This window comes from Macaca nemestrina, chromosome 10 (genome assembly GCF_043159975.1).
Source record: "Macaca nemestrina isolate mMacNem1 chromosome 10, mMacNem.hap1, whole genome shotgun sequence".
NCBI lineage: Eukaryota > Metazoa > Chordata > Mammalia > Primates > Cercopithecidae > Macaca > Macaca nemestrina.
Window position 1 is genome coordinate 36,789,575 of NC_092134.1, and position 22,540 is coordinate 36,812,114.

Genomic DNA, 22,540 nt, shown 5'->3' on the forward strand with positions numbered 1-22,540 from the left:
CTTAAATCTAACTTATTTAGAGAAAAATTGTACATTGATATCAATATGTACTAGTCATTTTCTGTTTATTTTCGAGGCAGAGTCATCCTCTGTCACCCAGGCTGGAGTGCAGTGGTGCGAGCTTGGCTCACTGCAACGTCTCCCTCCTGGGTTCAAGTGATTCTCATGCCTCAGCTTCCTGAGTAGGTGGGACTACAGGGCCGCGCCACCACGAATTTTTGTATTTTTAGTAGAGATGGGGTTTCACCATATTGGTCAGGCTGGTCTTGAACTCCTGACCTTGTGATTCGCCTACCTCAGCCTCCCAAAGTGCTGGGATTACAGGTGTGAGCCACCGCACCAGGCCTATTTTATTTTATTTTATTTTTTATTTTATTTTATTTATTTTATGTTTTATTTTATTTTATTTTTGAGACAGAGTCTCGCCCAGGCTGGAGTCCAGTGGCCCCATCTTGGCTCACTGCAACCTCCACCTCCCAGGTTCAAGTGATTCTTATGCCTCAGCCACCAAGTGTAGCTAGGACTACAGGCGTGCATCATCATACCTGGATAATTTTTGTATTTTTAGTAGAGACTAGGTTTCTCCATGTTGTCCAGGCTAGTCTCAAACTCCAGACCTCAAGTGATCTGCCCATCTTGGCTTCCCAAAGTGCTGGGATTACAGGCATGAGTCACTGTGCCCAGCCAACCTTATTATTATTATTTTTTAAAAGAAATCCTTACCACATATACATGAGATGTATCTATGACATTATTAGGATAACTAGATGGGCTGATAGAAAGATTGCTCAGCACAATTTTCATTTATAAGAAATACTTAATTTGGTTTTTTCCTTTTTCTTAGTGTTGTCAAGTTTTTTCTTTTTTTTGAGACGGAGTCTTGCTCTGTCGCCCAGGCTGGAGTGCAGTGGCCGGATCCCAGCTCACTGCAAGCTCTGCCTCCCGGGTTTACGCCATTCTCCTGCCTCAGCCTCCCGAGTAGCTGGGACTACAGGCGCCCGCCACCTCACCTGGCTAGTTTTTTGTATGTTTTTTAGTAGAGACGGGGTTTCACCATGTTAGCCAGGATGGTCTCGATCTCCTGACCTTGTGATCCGCCTGTCTCGGCCTCCCAAAGTGCTGGGATTACAGACTTGAGCCACCGCGCCCGGCCAAGTTTTTTCTTTACTTTTAAAGAAATCAACCAGAAATGGTAGAGACCGTGTTGGTTTATGTAAAGAACTCCTTTCATGAATACAGGGCTTCATCTCACAGCAAAAAATTAGTGAATTTGAGTGTTTTAACATGTTTAAGGTACATAGTTATATAGATATGTATATAGATATATACTTTTTTTTTGTGATTGTTTGAATTACCAATTTGATTAGTGGACGGGTCCTGAGTTATTTGATTCACTAAATTCTTGTTTTTTGGTGAATACACCTATCACAGACCTACTTTTTTGAGTTCTAACTTGAAAGTTAGTAGTGGTACTGAAGCCTTTTTTCAAACTTTAACGTGGATTTTGTAGTAAAATTGAGTAAGACAGCCATTTCATAATACCACTTGTAGCTTCCAGCAACTATCATGACATTTTGTATTCAAACTGTTTCTTTAAAGAAGACTTTATAGTTACTTAGGGTTTGGGACTCTATTGTGCTCCTTTCCAGCCTTATTCATTGTGCCTGTCCATCTCTCTATCTTAGAGTAGCTTCTTTTTAAATTTCTTCTTCCAAGGAATCAGCTGATGCTTCTAAGGCAGAGTCTGGAGCCAGTATTATGGTTTCATATCGAAGTGTCAAAGTACTTCATTTTGTAGTGAATGTTAGACGAAAATGTGGAACACATCAACAATTGGAATATTAAAAGGAGGATATTTCCTACTTAGATTTATTTTACTTATTAGGGAACTGAAAATACCTTTTAAGAATGAGTGGCAACAAGATTGGCCTGTGCTCAAATTTTAGGAGGCACAGTGCCCAGAGAGGGCTCCAGAGCTCTTTTGCTGGCTGCCTCCTCTGGAGCAGCTGACTGGCCAGCTGCAGAGCACATTGATCTGGTCATGATTGCTTTCATCCTGGAGTAGAGCAAGTTCACACAATTTAAATCAAGAGCCACATTAGAAGCTCCTGACCTCAGGATAACCTCTCATTTCCTACCTTTGAAAGAGGGAACAAGAGGGAACAGTTCAGTCACTTCCTAACATCTAGCCACAAAAATGCATGGGAAGATACAGCCACATCTAAAGATAGTGATCTCCTGATTTTCTTTATAACTTAGGTGGATTCAGAATACCATCTTCCAGTTTTCCCTCGGAATAAAAGGAACAGTAGTCCTAATCTACGGTTCTGTGTTGAATAGAGAAATATTTCCTTCCCTTCCGCAAGCTCATTTTTTTTCCTATTGAACTTTTCCTAGGCCATTCATATAGATGCAGCCTAGATGAAATAGACTTGGACTGTTTGTAAACTCACTCTTTCCCTAAAATATCATACTGGAGTGTGACATTTCTTACTTGTGTTAGATAGCAGACTAGTGTTTCTTGACGTATACATTTTTAAATGCATGCTTTCTTTTGGTAAATTTAGGCCTCCTGTTATTCTCTGAGTATCCCTACCAGTCACTATAAGGGATTTTTTTTTTTTTTTTTTTTTTTGAGACGGAGTCTTGCTCTGTCGCCTGGGCTGGAGTGCAGTGGCCAGATCTCAGCTCACTGCAAGCTCCGCCTCCCAGGTTTACGCCATTCTCCTGCCTCAGCCTCCCGAGTAGCTGGGGCTACAGGTGCCCACCACCTCGCCCGGCTAGTTTTTTGTATTTTTTAGTAGAGACGGGGTTTCACGGTGTTAGCCAGGATGGTCTCGATCTCCTGACCTCGTGATCCTCCTGCCTTGGCCTCCCAAAGTGCTGGGATTACAGGCTTGAGCCACCGTGCCCGGCCTTTTTTTTTTTTTTAAAGTAAAGATGAGGACTTACTGTGTTGTCCAGGCTGGTCTTGAAATCAGGGCTCAAGCGATCCTCCTGCCTTGGCCTCCCAAAGTGCTGGGATTATAGGAACGAGCCACTGTGCCCAGCTCATTATAAAGGTTTTATTGAAGTTTATTTTCTAGAGATTTCAACTTTGCTTCTGCTGTGACTCACATGCCAGGATAGGTAATTACACATATGGAACACTAAGTTACTGGATTGATAAGAGGGACTGAGAATTGTGAGTAGTTTCTCACCTCTTAAGTTGTAATTGTACTCTTTTCTCCCATTCTATTTTTTTTTTTTTTTTTTTTTTTGAGATGGAGTCTCGTTCTGTCGCCCAGGCTGGAGTGCAGTGGTGCAATCTCAGCTCACTGCAACCTCTGCCTCCCGGGTTCAAGAGATTCTCCTGCCTCAGCCTCTGGAGTAGCTGGGACTACAGGCGCACGCCACCACACCCAGCTAATTTTTTTGTATTTTTAGTAGAGATGAGGTTTCACCATATTGGCCAGGCTGGTCTTGAACTCCTCACCTCATGATCCTGGGATTACAGACGTGAGCCATCACACACAGCTATAAGATTTCTTAATAACAAAGGAACTACTACTTTGCTAGAAGTCTCTGTGCTTGACTTGGAGGACATACTGAATTACAGCGAAAAAAGTAAGAGCAAAGGTGTTTAATTAGAAATGTCATGAAATGAGGAAAGAAAAGGAAATAAGGTTAAAATATGCGTAGGTGTTTTATAACTATTAAAATTCCGTTGACTTATGTAGTTAGTCAATATCTTTCTACTCAGAAAAAAGAGAAAAAGATCCAGATATTTAACAGAAGTTGCATATGTTTGTGTACCTTCCTGATAATTGATGGTATTGAGCTATCTGTAATCTTGGTTAAATCCTTGTAAGACCACTGATAACATATTAATATTTACTACCTCCGATTGTCCAGAGTTATGGGTATATTATATCCCTAGTTGAAAATCTGACTGATTTATTAAAAAGGATCACACTGTGGGTGTTAGCCTTAGTCAAACAATTTAAACAAGCATGGGGTACTACAAACTGATTTTTTTAAAAATGTGAGACAGTGCTGCTTAAGCCACTTATAATTTCACTTGTTTTTCAGAGATGATTTTTACTTGATGTCTGTTTGTCCCAGATACTGCGATACACTAGACATAGTAATATATGAGATATATGATAGTGGCTGTGATTTATTACACCTAGAACTAAGGGAGGTTTTCAGATGGATATTTTACTTTCCCTTATATGAGGGACTGGGTCATACTGCTTATAAAAGAAATGACTAAAATGGCCTGCTGTGTAGGAAGGGTAACATCTGTGTTCATACAATAAATGGATGTGGCCTAGTTCTCTGGTGGAATGTCTGACACTTGCCAGTACTGTTCTTAAAAAGAGTTGGTTAATAATTTTAAATAATTTGATTTCATTTAAAAATACACTGGTCAGTCTAGGAAAGGTGGATAGCAATGGAAGGTATTTGCTAGAGGCTTTTTGGCCTTCCCCGTGTCTGAAATCTCTTCTCAGAAGTGTTGAAATGTAACCAGGAGTAGAAAAATTTTCCTTACTAATTGTGGAATTGAGTCTGGAATTTGTCTTTTTGATTCTGCCAAAGGAGAGAGATTCACAGGCCTACCAAAGGAGGAAGGAGGAATACTTATAGGTCTCCTGTAGAAGTACTATTGAAAGTATTATCTGCTTTAAATAAACCTAGTTTTTAAAAATAAAAACTTTTTTTTTAAATTGATACAGGGTCTTGCTATGCTGTCCAGCTGTTCTTGAACTCCTAGGCTCAAACAGTCCTCCCACCTCAGCCTCCCAAGTAGCTGGGATGATAGGTGCATGGCACCATGCCCAGTTTCTATAAACCTAGTTTAAAAATACATAAGAGAAAAATCAGATAAGTTGATCTCATTAGGAAATAATTTGTCAAACACATTTTGGTAGCATAGTAAGTGTGATTTGTTAACTTTCATATAATTTGATACTGCTAAAATTGCTTTTAGGTGTAGGTTTTCTTTTGAAAAAGATTATTGAGGGTTCTGACTATTCAGAAATATTGCTTAATTTCACAAAAATTGAAAGGAAAGGCAGTTTGTGTTTCATTCATAATCTACACATAAACCAACTTATTTGTGTGAGGTTAGTGAAGGAACACACAGGATTTGCATTTTGTCTTATCAGGGTTTACTAAATAGTGATTCTTGGGTGAGTCTTAAGTTTTGAGCTTTCGTTTTCTCCTTTATATAACAGGAATGGTAAATTATCTTTTTTACTTAATAGAATTGTTTTAAGAGTCAAATAAAATTATGGATGTAAAGACTCTGTAAACTCCATAAAGCTAGGTATATAGTGATGTTATTCATGTTATTTTAACAGTAAATTGATGAATGAATTATCCACTTTGTGGAATAATTATTTTAATGATTGGCATAGGGAAGATAATGTACCGTTATCAAATATCTCATCTTTGAGAAAAAAGCAATTTTATTTTTATTTAACATTGATATATATTTAAGGACAGTTTTAAACTCTTTAATTTTTATGGATAAATGTACAGCAAATATTAATAAAATGTATAGACATTCAGCAATTAATAGGTTGGCAAACCTATTTGTGATATATATAAATAGACAAAAGTTTGGTGTCTGAAAATTTCCTCATAACCAAGTAATGCTTTTGCCCAGTTCTGCACCTTTTTTATATACCTTGATCCTGTCTCATATTTGTGAGGATTTCCTGAGTCCTTGAATATGCTTTATTGCTTTTCCATGGTGCTTGATGAAACTAAAGGTAGGACCAAATTCCCAGCCCGGTAATTTTGTTTTCAAGGAAATTGTTGAAGTTCATTTGTGAAACATAAAGAAAAATATTTTCTGTTTTTAGGGACTCAAGTAAAGAGCAAACCTATGGAAGTGATATCCTATAGTGTGTACCGTCTTGATGGTATTCACCTGAGAGTGGTTGTTGTAAGGAGTATATATTTAAAGCACAGAGGAGAAAACTATGGGAAAAGAACAGAGCAGCCAGAAACCAAACAACACAGCCAAATGATTTAACATAAGTGTGATTGGAGTCCTCAATGAAATGGATACGTGAAAAGATGATTGGCGACATTAGTCACCAGGAATATACAAATTAGAATTACAGTGATACACTGTTCATCAGAGTGGCTAAAATTTAAAAGGTAATACTTTTGTTTATGAAGATTTGGATCGCTGGAACGCATTGCTGGTGGGAATACAAAATGGTGTGGCCGTTTTGGAAAACCAGGAATTCTTTAGAAAGTTAAACATGTATCTGCCATGTGACCCAGCAGTTTTACTCAGGTATTTACCCAACAGAAAGGAAGATATTTGTCCATAAAATGATTATACAACAATGTTCATAGCAAATTTAATTGCAGTATTGACAAACTGAAAACAATGTTCATTTACAAGCAAATGAGAATATGTCATATCCACATAGTAGAATACTCTTAAGCAATAAAAAGAAACAAACCACTGATACACAGAACAACATGGATTAATCTCAGAATTCTTATGCCAAGTAAAGAAGTTACATGTATAAGAGTACATATCCTTATGTGATCGATTTATGTGAAATTCTAAGGAGGATCATGCTGTAAGGGACTGAAAGGAGGTTGCTAATGGGACTACTTGGTTACCTTCTCGCACTGTGAACCTCTAGCATTTTGAGATGTGTAAAGTTCAAAAAACAGTATTTATTTATTTGTTTGTTTGTTTTGAGATGGAGTCTTGTTCTGTCGCCCATTCTGGAGTGCAGTGGCACATCTCGGCTCACCGCAACCTCTACCTTCCGGGTTCAAGCAATTCTCCTGCTTCAGCCTCCGAGTAGCTGGGACTACAGGCGCGTGCCACCATACCCTGCTAATTTTTTGTATTTTTTTAGTAGAGACAGGGTTTCACCGTGTTAGCCAGGATGGCCTCCATCTCTTGACCTCGTGATCTGCCCGCCTCAACCTCCCAAAGTACTGGGATTACAGGCGTGAGCCACGATGCCTGGCTCAATGATATTTATTTTTTACAGTCACAGTCTCTTGAAAAAGTAGCACTTCATGAAATACTAGAGTGCTGTGGAAGCCCTGTACAGGGGGCTCTAATTTTTTTTTTTTTTTTTTTTTGAGGTGAAGTCTTACTCTGTTGCCCAGGCTGGAGTGCAGTGGCGCCATCTCAGCTCACTGCAGCCTTCGCCTCCTGGGTTGAAGCAATTCTCCTGCTTCAGCCTCCCAAGTAGCTGGGATTACAGGCGCCCAACACCACGCTCAGCTAATTTTTGTACTTTTAGTAGAGACGGGGTTTCACCATGTTCGTCAGGCTGGTCTTGAACTCCTGACCTCAGGTGACCCTCCTGCCTCGGCCTCCCAAAGTGCTGGCATGAGCCACCGTGCCTGGCCAGGGGGTCCTACTTTTAAAATGCTAATTGATGACCTGTTTTCTTCTTTTTGTAACTGGAGGTGATATGAACTTTGATTAGAGATATAGAGTGTATATCTATGAATCATTTCTGTAATTATCTTTGTCCCTTCAAGTATTTTTTTTTTTTTTTTAAGATGAAAGAGCTCATGAATTCTTGATAAATGTGTGAGGTCTTTCTTCTTTCATCACTGTACCTTAGATGCTGAGAAGACACATCTAGAACATCTGATGTATGGTATGGAAATCATTTTAGTCAGTGTCGAACCCTCTATCCCCCTAACTCCACCAGCAGAATGATAGGTGAAATACATTCCTCCAAGATCATGTTTATGTTTATGTTTGGTGTCCTCTCGTTAATATCATCATTACTGTGGGCTACGTTTGGACTGCTTGCTTTCCAAAATAAAAAAATTGTATGTGATTAGAGCCGAGGGCCAGAGATACATCCCTAGAACTAAGAATTGCTTTACATTTTTGAAGGTTGCTTAAAAATATTTAACAGAGACTGTATATAGCCCACAAAGCCCAAAATATTTACTGTTGGGTCATTTACAGACAAAGTTTTCTGACAACTAAACTTAGAGAATCCTCCAATAGTTTTTTTCAAAACCAAGATTTTATAAAAAAGTGGAGGCTGGGTATGGTGGCTCATACCTGTAATCCTAGCTTTTTGGGAGGCTGAGGCGGGCATATCACTTGAGGCCAGGAGTTTGAGACCAGCCTGGCCAATGTGGTAAAACCCCCTCTCTACTGAAAATAGAAAAATTAGCCAGGCATGGTGGTATGTGCCTGTAATCCCAGCTACTCGGGAGGCTGAGGCAGGAGAATTGCTTGAACCCGGGAGGCAGAGATTGCAGTGAGCTGAGATGGGACCACTGCACTCCAGCCTGAGCGACAGTGAGACTCTGTCTCAAAAAAGAAAAAAAAAAAATCAGAATGTGCTGTAAATATCTTATGTTCAATTAGTTGTTTTATTGGTTTGAGGAGGCAGAGTTTACGATAAAATAATTGAGCCTTTGTTGGTCAGGTGCGGTGGCTCACGCCTGTAATCCCAACACTTTGGGAGGCTGAGGTGGGCATATGAGGCTGTGGTCAGGAGTTTGAGACCAGCCTGGCCAACATGGTGAAACCCCGTCTCTACTAAAAATACAAAAATTAGCCAGGCGTGTTGGCGGGCACCTGTAATCCCAGCTACTTGGAAGGCTGAGGCAGGAGAATCACTTGAACCTAGGAGGCGGAGGCTGCAGTGAGCTGAGACTGCGCCACTGCACTCCAGCCTGGGCAACAGAGTGAAACTCTATTTAAAAAAAAAAAAATTATTGACACAATTTATGTTCTACAAAGCTCACACCCTTAGTGTGTATAATTTAATGTTTTTAACGTATTTATCGTTGTGTAACCATCACTGTAATCTAATTTTAGAACATTTTCATAATCTCTAATAAAAGCTGTGTACCAGTTTCTCTCCATCTTTCTTCCATTCCCCTATCCCTCTGATCCTGTAAATAATAAATGAGCCCGGGTGCGGGGTGACTCATGCCTGTAATCCCCAGTACTTTGGGAGGCCGAGGCGGGTGGATCACCTGAGCTCAGGAGTTTGAGACCAGCCTGGCCAACGTGATGAAACCCTGTCTCTACAAAAATAAAATTACAAAAAAAAAAAAATAGCTGGGTATGGTGGCGGGTGCCTGTAATCCCAGCTACTCGGGAGGCTGGAGCAGAATCGCCTGAACCCGGGAGGCGGAGTTTGCAGTGATCCGAGATTGTGCCATTGCACTCCAACCTGGGAGCCTCCAGAGGAAGACTGTCTGAAAATAATAATAATAATAAATGAAGTTACTTAGTCCACTAGTTTGAAATTAACAGAAGTGGACCACCATTTTGCTGTCTTTGGAAAAAGGGGTTTGTTGAGTAAATAATAAGGTAAACAAAGCTACCAGAAAAAAACAGAAGTTTGAAAAACCAAAATATTTGTATGCACTCTAAAAATCAATGTAACTGCAATTGGCAACAAAATGTAATGAAAACATATCCTGAGATAATATCCCTTAGCAATGCATTAGGTTATTAATATAGGAGAGTTCTTTGACTAAGTTTTAAAAGTCCATGAAAGGACACATTAAGTCATAGTTTAATTTCCATCATTTTTTCTTTCATTTATTCAGTAATGTTGTATTCTGTAGATTTGGTGAAATGTGGCATGTTTGATTCAAGATAAATATTAATAAAAAGTTAACTATTACAGAAAGACTCAGAACATCTCAGGCAATAAAAATATCAAAGTAAATTACTAGAAGAAGATTTGGTCTAAAGAAAAAACCTACTTATATTTGAAAGTAATGAAATGGCATTCATCTAAAATTTTAGCAATTCAGTCCTTTCACTAATCCACATTAATCTTCTCTTCTGATGATTTTTGAGTAAGTGAGAATTTCAGGTTTTCACATAAATGCCACATTTGGGCCTTAAACATTTTTCCATCTTGGTATGCATGGGTGTGGGGAAAATTTTTTTTCTCCCAATTCTTAAGGTTTTGATTCTGTTTTGTAAGATCTGTATATTGCCTTTATTATAGAAGATAGAAGGGTCATTCTTTTCAAAGTTTGGTATATTAAAATAGATACCCTTATTTTGGTATTGATTATTTAATTTCCTCTTAAGTCATGAGAAAACTCAAACAGCCTAGTTTAACTAGATTTTGTAACTGTAAATATTTGCAAAATATTACCTTAAATATTTTAAATGGAGAAAAAAAATCATAGAGGTATTAAGCTGTTTTCCTTCAGCTTCAAACTTACCCATTGAAACTGCTTTGTGAGGTTGGAGCTGGGATCCTACAGACTATATTTCTCTTTTATAACTAGTTTCCTGTTACATTTTGCCAATAGATGGTACCAATGGGAGATAGGAGAGTAAAAGAGGAGGGACAAGGGACTTTTCTCCTTTTTGTTTACTTCCTCTTCCTGTTCATGTCTTCACAGCAAAAAAGCTTCACCCTGGTAGGAACAGGAGTGGCAAATGGTTCCAGTTTGCAGTTTTTCCACACTCATAAAACCATCTTCATCACATCCCCTCATAGATGCCAGCATCAACTAGCCATTTCCTCCCTCTCAAAAATCTGGGTTCCAGCTTTGCAGGGTTCCCCCTCCAAGCTCTTGACATGTAGTTTTCTTTTCAGAGGTCTGGATCCCAGTTTCATAGGGTTTCTTCTTCAAGCCTCTGAGTTTTCATAATTCCTACGACTTCTCTTTGTTCCTCTCAGCTCTGGTACGCATAGTTGCTTTTTGCATTACTATGTCTATGATATTTGTCCTCCTTTTTGCCTTTTCAGTTCTCCAATTTTCCTGGTTAGCAGCTTTTATTAAATTATCTGTTAAAATTACAGGTGTAGTTTCTGTCTCTTGACTGAACCCTGCATAATATACTGGTCTAAATACGAGGCCTTTGCCAACCAAAGTCCCGAAGATCACATTAATAGCTACTGAGCCTCTGCAATGTGCTGGCCTTTCCCTGTTCTCGGTATCCCGTCGGATGTCTTTTATGGTCCCAGAGCTGCCTGGGTATACGTCGTCATCACACTGCTTTGCTGTTGTCTGCTTTTCTGTAGTGTTTCTCATCTTGAGGCCAGTGCTGATGTCTTTAGTCTCTCTGTCCTTAGTTCCTAACGCAAGATTCATATAAACTAGGTGAATTGTGACAAAATTATCTGATGAAGGGAGAGATCTTATTTTGATAATTTTCGGCATCTAAAATTCTTCAGAAAATGAGATGTTTAAATCAAATCTTAACCTAGTATCAAAGATTATGTGATACCCTCCAGAAGTCACATACCTGAGGCTTGATTAGGTTTTTCTAGTTCAGTTGTTCCCGAGATTGAATATGCCTCATTCTCACCAGCATATCTTACCAGCTCTTGTAAAACTGTTCCAGAGAAGAATGTAAATCTATCAATCAAGATACCTTTCAAATGATCAGGCCTCTGCCCATCATCTCTTCCACCTCCATTGCGCTTGTAGGGTGAACCCTGTTTCCTTCAATGTAATTTCTTCATTAGTACCTAAATGTATGCTGGATGCAGAGTCACGCTGAGAGTTTCTAAGACTTCTAGATATTTTGATTACAGTATACTTTCCTCTCCATTATTTAGTGGGGTCACCTTGGCCTGTATACCCTTCCAGACCACTTCCCCCATCATAGTGCATGTTATAGCCCCCCCGTGTCATTTCTGCCTTAATACCTTTTAGTGTAGGTTACCTTCCCCTAAGTATAATTAAACAAATTTATAATTACTATGTCTATTCCTGCTTTATTTCCTTTATAGTGGAGATTTGTCGACTAACTATGGATAGCTTGAATGTCCTAGTTTACTTTATGTGGATTTTTAGAGGAAAAAGTAAATATGTCTTTGAAATTTCTATGTACTTGTTAAGGGATGTAGATAATTTGTTTTCTATCTTTCAGAATTTTGATGGGGATTTGGTTTAAACCTTTACTTTTTTTGCTGTTTGACTTTTATAGTATAAATCTTTTTAAGAAATTGTGTTTATTTTTGTTTACTCTTGAATTTTAATATATCATAGTATGCTAATTAATATAGTGTTTGTCTTCACATGCCAAATTGTTGTGAAATTGTGAAAATTGTTTAGATATATTCTTTTTCTTGGGAATATGATAGGAATTGCTGCCTACTTGAAATTAGGCATGGCCGTGTGACCTGATTTAGCCAATGAAATCTGAGCAAAAGTAACGTATAATACCCATAGATGGACACTTTAAGAGTGAGTTTGTATAGGTAGTACTTTGCCACTGTTTATCCTCTTGCCATAGTGGCAGCTCCTTCACCCTAGATCCTTGAAGACTTGGAGCAGAGCCTCCAGTCAGTGCTCAGTGGATGTATAACATGAAAGAGAATAAAATCTTGGTTATTATAACCTAGTCAAATCTGACTGCTACAGTTGGTATCAATTAATATGTCTTCTTTAAAGGAATATTTCTCAAATAAACACATCTCAGATAAAAACAGTTGTTCTCCCATGGTGTGTGTAGCTTCATGTTTGTCCTTAGTGGTTATAATAATCTCTATAAATTATGAAGAGAATCTGCTGGAATGATTAGTTAGGTGCTTTATTTGTGGGTCAAATAGTAGCAGGTGTTAGGTACGTTGGTGGGCCAAGAAACGAAGGGAAGCCAAGAATGGAATGATACATCTTCCAAAAGAGAACAAATTTCATACCCGATGACATCAAATTTTGTACCTGATGATGTCAGATATAGGCCATTTGTTTCAGGAAGAAAAAAAAAAGCCATCTGACCAGTTTTGGAAAGTCATCTGTTAAGAATATACAGTTACCTAGTGGCAGGTCTGGAAAAAAGAAATTCGCTCTTTTGACTCTAGCCATATATCCTTTTTTTTTTTTTTTTTTTTTGGCGGCCGGTGTGGGCAGGGAGTGTGGAGACTGAGTCTCACTCTGTCACCCAGGCTGGAGTGCAGTGGCTTGATCTCAGCTCACTGCAGCCTCCACCACCTAGGCTCAAGCCATTCTCCTGCCTCAGCCTCCCAAGTAGCTCGGGTTACAGGTGTGTGCCACCACACCTGGCTACTTTGTTTTGTATTTTTACTAGAGATGGGGTTTCTCCATGTTGGCCAGGCTGGTCTCGAACTGCTGACCTCAGGTGATCCGCCTGCCTCGGCCTTCCAAAGTACTCAGATTACAGATGTGAGCCATGTGCCCGGCCCCTGTATCCTTTTTATTATCAAAATATTTCACCTTGCACACTTAGTAAGAAACAGGTAAATAAATATATGTATACATTTCACTTACTCTCTTAAAATCTACTTTTACTTTTTAATTATGCTTCTGTTTTTATTCTTTTTTCCCTGAACTTTTTTTTTTTTTTAACAACTTTGCACAGAATTTTGTTAATCATAATTCTGGGCTTATGACAGTATCCTCATTGGTCCCTGCATAATCTGCATATCTGTGTGTATGTAGTTATACAGCAATAAAATAATTAATATCTGTGAACCCAACTTCTTAAATATTGTCAGTAACTTAACTTTTTATGTGCTCTTCTCCTTGCCTCTCCCTAGTTGGTAACTATCATAAACTTTATTTTAATCCTTTGTATTTTTAGAAAGTATTATATATAGTTTACCTAAACAATAAATATATTGTGTTTTTTTATGAAAAATACTAAATGTAGTCTTCTGGGACTTTTTGTTAAAGATCACATTACTAATATTCGTCCTTATTGCATGTGGTTGTAGTTCATTCATTTTCACTGCTGTATAATATTCCATTCTGTGAATTACCATAATTTTTTATCTATTATCCTGTCTGTAATAGACATTTAGGTTGTTTCTGGTATTATGCTATTACAGACATGTTGTTGTGATCATTTCTGTTCATAGTTTTGGGTAAATGTGTTACAGTTTTTCTTGGTTATGTACCCAGGGTTAAAATCTCAGGATACCTTTCTCAGGAAGAATTTGAATTTACTGGCCTAATAATATTACTAGTTAACTTTTCACCAGATAAAATAAGCTGGATTGCTCTCACAGAGAAGGTAGGGCATGTACAGCCCAGCGGTGCAACCTCTCAGTGCTTGCTTTATCATTTAAAAAGGTTGGTTTTCAAATGACTAGGTAGGGTCATTTGAATCTCAGAATTATCAGTAGTCTACTATAACCTTTCTGTAGTTGTACTTTGAGAAATACTTATATGCAAGCTCACGAATAGGAGTGTTCATCACATAACTGAGATGTAAAATAATTGCCTTCTTGTCTCTCCTGTTTTTGTTTATTTTTTGAGTCAGGGTGTCACTTTGTCTCCCAGGTTGGAGTGCAGTCATAGCTCACTGCAGCCTTAAACTCCTGGGCTCATGTGATCCTCCTGCCTCAGCTTCCTAAGTTGCTAGGACTATAGGCACATGACACCACATCTGGCTCTTTTTAAATATTTTTTTGTAGAATTGAGGATCTCACTGTGTTGCCTAGGCTGGTCTCAAACTCCTGGCCTTGAGATGCTCCTGCCTCAGCCTCCCAAAGTGCTGGAATTATAGCCATGAGCCATAGTGCCTGGCCTGAGCTTCCTTTTAATGGGCTTTTTTTCTCTTTTGTATATAACCATTTGTAAATCAAAATGAGGCACTACCTCAAGTGGTTACAATTGTTCTCTTGGTTCTGTTCTGAGTAAAACCATTATTATCAAAAGCATCAGATGACATTAATAGATCACTTTCTGAAGTCTCTCAAACTGAACAGCTGTTTAAAACAAATGCCCTTTCTGTGGGGATTTATCATCTACAAATCAATTTATCATTCATGATGGAAATACTTACATTCTGAGTGACATTTAAGTCAGATTTTAATTAAATTTTGAATTTTAATTTATTGCCCAACAATGTATACAAAAATATGTTTAAAGAAAATAATGAAAATAAGTTTCAGTTGAAAAATATTATCTTGTGAAAGTCAGAGGGATCTAAGGGATTATTTATATAAATGACGGTGTTGAGAAACAACCTTAATAAACCTGCTCGAAGCTTCTCAGCTACTGGTTATTTTTGTCTAAGTTCTTACTGAACTCGGGAGGTAATGGGTAGGGATGTCATTTCATGTAGGGGTTCAAATATAGTGAACTATAATGTCTTGATCTCTACAAGCTTAATAGAGGCAGCCAATTAAATGTTAAGGCTTAGCACAGTAACTCATGCCTGTAATCCTAGCACTTTGGGAGGCGCAGGTGGGAGGATTGCTTGAGTTCAGGAGTTCAGAACTCCATCTCTACGAAAACAAATATTAGCTAGGTGTGATGGTGCATACCTGTAAGTCCCAGCAACTTAGGGGGCTGAGGCAAAAGGATTGCTTGAGCCCGGGCAGTGGAGGCTTCAGTGAGCCATGATCCCGTCACTGCACTCCAGCCTGGGTGACAAAGTGAGATCCTGTCTCAAAATAAATAAATTTTATATATGTTCTCACATGACTCAAACAATTTTCATGTAAAGTTCATTTTGAGTATGTGTGCTATTATTTGAATTTTTGGCCTTTGAAATAATTATGAAAACATTTATTGTTATTATCTTGGAGTTTCACTCATTTGCAGAATAACTTCTTTCTGAAAATGATATAACATCTCCCAAGACTAAGTAATATTAACAGAGTTAATATTTTATCTTTTTGCCCTCAATGCCTCATATTGCTGGGGACATGATAGGGCCTCTGTGTGAATGTTTGTTGAAATGAACAAATGATACTCTTTAACATATAGGAGAAAATCTAAGCACAGCAGTTTGTGAGACAGTGATCAGAAACTTTGCCAGTTAATAGATTGACTTCAGTAAGGGAGACAGAACCTAAGTCAAAAAAGATGAGTACTCTCTAATACTATATTAGTATTTGCTATCATTCATTCATTCTGTTGTAGGTATTTATGAGTACTTGTTGAGTGCCAGGATTTGTTCTAAATGCTGAGAATACAATAATGAGCAAAATATATTAATTCCCTGTTCTTAAGGAGACCACATTCTGGTGGAGGGGATCAACAATAGACCAATATAGGCTGGGCATGTTGGCTCACGCCTGTAATCCCAGCACTTTGGGAGGCTGAGGCGGGCAGATCACAAGGTCAAGAGATCGAGTCCGTCCTGGCCAACATGGTAAAACCCCATCTCTACTAAAAATACAGAAAAAATTAGATAGGCATGGCAGCACGTGCCTGTAGTCCCAGCTACTCCGGAGCCTGAGGCAGGAGAATTGCTTGAGCCCAGGAGGCAGGGGTTGCAGTGAGCCGAGATTGCGCCATTGCACTCCAGACTGCATAACAGAGTGAGACTCTGTCTCCAAAAAAAAAAAAAAAAGGACCAATATAGAATGTTAGCAAGACTGTGCAGAAAATTAAAGCAGTTAAGGGGAATACAGTGTTAACTGGGTGTAGAGTTCTCACTGTTTTGTATAAGGTGACGGGGGAAGTGATATTTGAGTAGAACCTAAAAGGAAATAAGGAAATGAGCCATTAACATCTTGGAGAAAATGCATTCCAAGCAGAGGAAGGGCAAGTGCAAAAAAAGAAACAGCAGAGACTGCGCTGCTATGGTGGAGTGGGTAGGAGTGGAATGGCAGAAAATGAGGTTAAAAAGAAGATTGGCAGACAGGCCACTTATGAGGCTTAAGAGGACCTCATAAGCCATTTAATAACTTTGGGTTTAACTGTTGAGTAAGTGCCAGTCATTGTAGGGTTTTGAAGAAGAGTGGTTATGTTATTTATAATTTAATATGTTTTCTCTGGCTGCTATATAGAAATACACTATGGGCAGTGGGGCAGGGAGAGCAGAGGTGTTGGGGTGGGAGCAGTAAGACCAGTTAGGATGCTTGAATTTTTTTTTTCTTAAGAGTTGGGGTCTCACTCTTATTACCAGGCTGGAGTGCAGTGGCGAGATCACAGCTCACTGCAGTCTCAAACTTCTGGGCTCAAGTAATCCTTCTGTCTCAGCCTCCTGAGTAGCTGGAACTTCAGACATGTGCCACCCTGCCTGGCTAATTTTTAATTTTTTTTTTTTAAGAGAAGGGGTCTCACTATGTTGCGCAGGCTGGTCTTGGAACTCTTGGCCTCAAACAGTTCTCCCACCTCAGCCTCTCGAGTCACTGGGATTACAGATGTGAGCCACCATGCCCAGTGGGATGCTCTAAATGTTAAATTCTAATCTAAGAGATGATGAGACTGGGCTTAGATCAGGATTTTAGCAGTTCACGTGGTCAGACTCTGGATACATTTTGAAGGCTTTGGTGATACATTGATTGTGGAATGTGAGAAAAGGAAAGAGCAAATGTTAGACTATAGTTACCATCCATTTATTGCCATAGTGAAGACTGCAAGGGGAGCAGAGTTTGAAGGAGTAGAGATACATGTGCTATTTTCTTCTTGAAATCTGTCTCTCATGCTAGATTTTAATTCTTCAGTAGTTAGCAGGTAAAAGAGTTGCTTCCTAACTCTGGAAATGTGCTACTGTGGAAAGAAAGTTAAGTTGGGATCCCAAAGGTGAAATTTTAAGATCTGACTCTCTCAGAGGCTTGGCCAGATCACTTCACTGTTTTGAGCCTCTTCAGGCTCTGTTTCTTTAATCATAAAATAAATTGTTTGGCCCAGGTTGTCTCTAATGTTTCTTCAGTTGTCAGAATTGGTGTCTCTGTCCATTCTGTTTGGAACAGCATTGATTACTCTTCTTACTCGTCTACTTGTTAACTGTAAGCATTCCTTAAGTTTCTGACCTTCCCTCTTGTTACACATACCCTTCCTGGCTTCAGTTGGTTTTATATAAGTGCAACTCTCAGACTCACACTTTAAACATTGACTTTTTTTCTGAGTTCTAGATTAAATTTGTTCCAATAGATTCGATCCTTAATTTACTTTTTTCCCCCAAACTTACCTTCCTGTGCTCAGCCATTAGTAATTTTGATTATGGTTACTATTATTACTAGCCATTACCTTTCTTATTGAATTATTAATGTTCAGTTTACTAAGACAGGTGAACTGAAATTCAGCTCGGGAAACTAACCTAGCAAATCTCACAGTGTGATTTGTGATCCTGAGACACTTTCAGAAAGCCCACAAGGTCAAAACTTAATTTTCATAATACTAAAATATTGGCCCCCCTGCCTTTTAAACTCTGTTGACATTTGCCCTGGTGGTACACATGCAATGTGTGTAAAACTTCTTCTGGTTCCTTATTTCAAAATCATGGCAGTGGCATTCTTTACTTCACACATACAGGGAAAAAAACAGAAACAGTTTCACTTAAGAATGTTCTTGATGAAGGAGTAAAATTTATTACTTTTATTAAATCTCACCATGTCTGTCTTAATATCTTTGTGATGAAACTGGAATAAGACATTTCTGTTACATAGTATAGCCATACAATGGAATAGTAAACATCCATTTAGAAAGATGATGCATAGCTACATTTATTTACATAAATGGATCTCCATGAAATAGTTGAGGGGAAGTAGCTGAAATGTAATACTTGATGGGAAAACAGCCTATGAAACAGCATGTGTGGCCTGATGGAATTCATGTGAATGTATTTATGTATGTTTTTTGGAACATTAGGTTTTGTAAAGTGTTAAAAGTATCATTGATAATACGTGGCCAAATACATTTGGAGCGTCAATAGTACTTATTAGTATATTAAAAGTCTCTGCAAAATTTTATAGTTTTTCTACTTTATTAGATTTAGCTTTCCAGATTTGACCAAACTATTGGTAGTAGTGGGACAGGTGGTTTCTATGATGTATGAATTTTGTAGACCACTTTTAATACCTTTATATGGGAAAACAAACAGTATTCATTCCCAAAAAACCTGTGTCTGATCCAATTAAACTATTTCATAAACTCTAATACTTTAAAAAATTATCATCTATTTGAGTAGCAGAAGAGCTGTAATTTGAAATGTTGTCCCTGAAAAACTTCATATTACATTTTTGCTCTTGATTGGGTCACATTTTTCTGTTTCTTGGTCTCTAATTTTTTATTTGCTGTCAGACATTGTGAAAAAGGACAGTACAGACTGAAGTATTCTGTCAGGTCACTAGTGTTAGGGGCTGAGCCAGTTCAGTTTGGGATGGGACCTTGTTGCAGTTTTACCACTGGTATCACATGTTGTGAAGGCAGAATGAGGACACTCCCTTTATTAGAGTTTGGGATCTGAGCACCTGTTTGATTCAGGAAATCTTGCCATCCTTTATAGCCCACCCCAGCCTTTATAGCCCAGTTTGTTGTACTGTGGGAGATCCCTCTCTTTCACAGCCCAGCTGTTGGCAATTTGAGCAGCTGGGACATGTTTGTTTTGTTTTTTTTTTTTCTTTAGCCCCACTTCTGGCTTCAGTACTCACCTCTGGAGAGAGTGCTGAACTAATACCCTGCCACCTTCCTTTGGCAGGCATGACCTTGCACTTAGTGAAGGCCCTGTGCCACTTGAACAGGGGTTTCTCTCAGCTCTCCGGCCTTGTCCCCAGCATTCGGTGGTCCCATCGCCTCACCTTCCTTTATTCAGCTTCAATACTTGGTAGGGATCCTGTTAGGAAAGTGCAGATTTGCTTTGTGAATGAGGCGTCTGAGATTTTAACCTATCTTGCTAGCCCCCATGTTCCCCTTGAAAAGTCTGTTAAAAGCTGGCTAGTTTCCCCCTGCTGTTGCAGGTTCACTTCTCCTTTCACCATGATCCCAGCCCTGTTTTCTTTTTCCAGAAAGGGCTTGTTCCTCTAGAATTTAGTTGATTTATTTTCTTTGCATCCTCAGCTTTCTGAGTTTAAAAAACTATGATTTTATAATTTGTCTGGCTCGTTCTTATTGTTAAGCTGGGAGCAACAACAGTCTTGTGTGAGCGTCTGCATCATAACCATGAAGCACTAATCCTGGTATACTCTGTTGTGTTCAGCATAATTGGTATAGGTCATATTGAAATTATTTAGCCAATTCTTTCAGTAAAGCTCCACTCAAATGAAATATTGGCCATATTTAGGCTTGGTGGAAAACTGATATAAATGCCTGCTAACACAATAGTTAAAATTTTTTTATTGTGGTAAAATATACGTAACAAAATTTACCATTTTAGTTATTTTTAAGCATAAAGTTCAATGACAATTAAAATCGAAATTTTGTGTAACCATCACAACTATTTCTAGAGCTTTTTCATATAAGTAGAATTATACAATATTTGTCATTTTGTGTCTGACTTAGTTCCCTTAGCATAATGTTCTCAAGGCTCATCTATGTTGTAGCATATGTCAGAACTTCATTTCTTTTTATGACATTGTATATATATGCCACATTTTGTTTATCCGTTGATTGGCAGGTTGTTTTCACCTTTTGGCTGTTGTGAATAATGCTTCCATTAACATTGGTATACAAGTATCTATTTGAGTCCCTGTTTTCAGTTTTTCTTTTTCTTTTCTTTTCTTTTTTCTTTTTTCTTTTTTTTGTATATCCCTAGAAGTAGAATTACTGGATCATATGATTGTTCTGTGTTTACTTTTTTGAGGAACTTCCAGTTTTTCACAATGGCTACACCATTTTACAGTTGCATCAGTGTTCCGGTTTGTCCACATCCTCACTGATACTGCTTTCTGTTTGATAATAGCCATCCTAGTGGGTATGAGTGGTATCTCATAGTGGTTTTGGTTTGCATTTCTCCAGTGAGTAATACTGTTGAGCATCTTTTTATGTGCTTATAGGCCATTGGTGTATCTTTGGTGCAATGTACATTCAAAGCCTTTACCCATTTTTAAATTGGATGTTTGTTTTTTGTTGTTGAGTTGTAGCAGTTCTTTCTGGATATTAAACTCTTATCAGATATATGATTTGCAAGTATTTTATCCCATTGTGTGGGTTGTTTCACTCTCTTTACTATCATTTTAAATTTAAAGTCCAATTTTTTGGGGGGTCTTTTTTGTTGTTGCCTGTGCCTTTGGTGTCATATTTAAGAAATCATTGTGAAATCTAACATCAGGATTATTTCTTCTAAGGGTTTTATAGTTTTAACTCTTATATTTAGGCCTTTGATCCATTTTGAGTTAACTCTTGTACATGGTGTAAGGTAATGGTCCACTTTCACTCTTTTACATGAAAACATCCAGTTTTCCCAGCACAATTTGCTGAATAAACTGCCCCTTCCCTATTTGGTCCTGGCATCTTTGTCAAAAATCAGGTGTTAGAGTCTGTGTTTGGGCTCTCAATTCTATTCTGTTGGTCTGTATATCTATTCTTATGCCAATACCATAATGTTTTGATTATTGTAGCTTTTTATCTTTTTATTAAGTCTTGAAATGAAGACAGATGAGACCTCCACCTTTGTTCTTATAGTTCAAAACTATTCAAAGTTCCTTGGAATTCCATATAAATTTTGCATATCATCTTCTTCCTTTTTTTTTTTTTTTTTTTTTTTTTTTTTTAATTTGAGACAGGATCCCACTATCACCGAGGCTGGAGTGCAGTGGCATAATCATAGCTCACTGTAAACTGAAACAAATTTTAGACTATGTTCTTTTTCCGCAAAAGAGCACCATTGGAATTTTGATAGAGATTGCATTAAATCTATAGATCATTTGGATACTGTTGACATCTTACTAATATTAAATCTTCCAATCCATGAGTATGGGATATACTTTCATTTATTTAGGTTTCTTTAATTTTGTTCAACAATATTTTATAATTTTCAGCATATAAGTCTGTCACTGCATTGGTTAAATTTATTCCTAAGTGTTTTACTGTTTTTGATGCTATTCTAAATGAATTCTTTTTAAAATTTCCCTTGTTTTTTTTTTTTTTTTTTTTTTTTTTTTTTTAAGATAGAGTCTCACTCGGTCACCCAGGCTGGAGTGCAGTGGCCCAAACTCGGGTCACTACAAGCTCTGCCTCCTAGATTCACGCCATGCTCCTGTCTCAGCCTCCCAAGTAGCTGGGACTACAGGCGCCTGCCACACGCCCGGCTAATTTTTTGTATTTTTAGGAGAGACAGGGTTTCACCATGTTAACCAGGATGGTCTTGATCTCCTGACCTCGTGATCTGCCTGCCTCGACCTCCCAAAGTATTGGTAAAATTTCCCTTTCATGTAGTTCATTGCTAACCTATAGAAATACAACCTATTTCATCATGGCAGTTTTCTTTCTATATCTTAAGGAAATTAGTTTATTAGCTCTAACAGGGTTTTATTTTTGGATTCTTTAGGGTTTTCTTCATATAAGATCATGTCATCTCTAAATAGCGATAGTTTTACTTTTTCCTTTCCTATTTGGCTGCCTTATATTTCTTTTTCTTGCGTAATTGTTCTGACTAGAACTTCCAGTACAGAAGTGGTGCAAGCAGGCATCTTTGTCTTGTTTTTCATCTTAAGAGAAAAGCTTTCAGTCTGTCACCATTGAATAGAATATTAACTGTGGGTTTTTATATGCGGCTTTTTCATGTTGAGGAAATTTCTTTCTGTTCCTAGTTTATTGAGTGATTTTATTATGAAAGGGTGTTCAATTTTGTAAAATCCTTTTTTTTTTTTTTTTTTTTTTTTGCTAAATCAGTTGAGAAGTTCATGTGGTTTAGCTCCATTTTGCTAATGTGTGATGTATTACATTAGTTGATTTTCTTTTT

At 38.0% G+C, this 22,540-nt stretch overlaps 1 protein-coding gene and 1 pseudogene across 2 annotated transcripts in view; both read left to right on the forward strand.

Annotated features, from left to right (window-relative positions):
• The window catches only part of LOC139356673 (small nuclear ribonucleoprotein Sm D1 pseudogene), a 32,681-nt pseudogene extending 26,530 nt beyond the window's left edge, over window positions 1-6,151 (forward strand).
• LOC105483660 (cyclin dependent kinase 17) overlaps window positions 1-22,540 on the forward strand; it is a 115,485-nt gene that overhangs the window by 30,886 nt on the left and 62,059 nt on the right. The gene's annotated exons all lie outside the window — the stretch shown is intronic.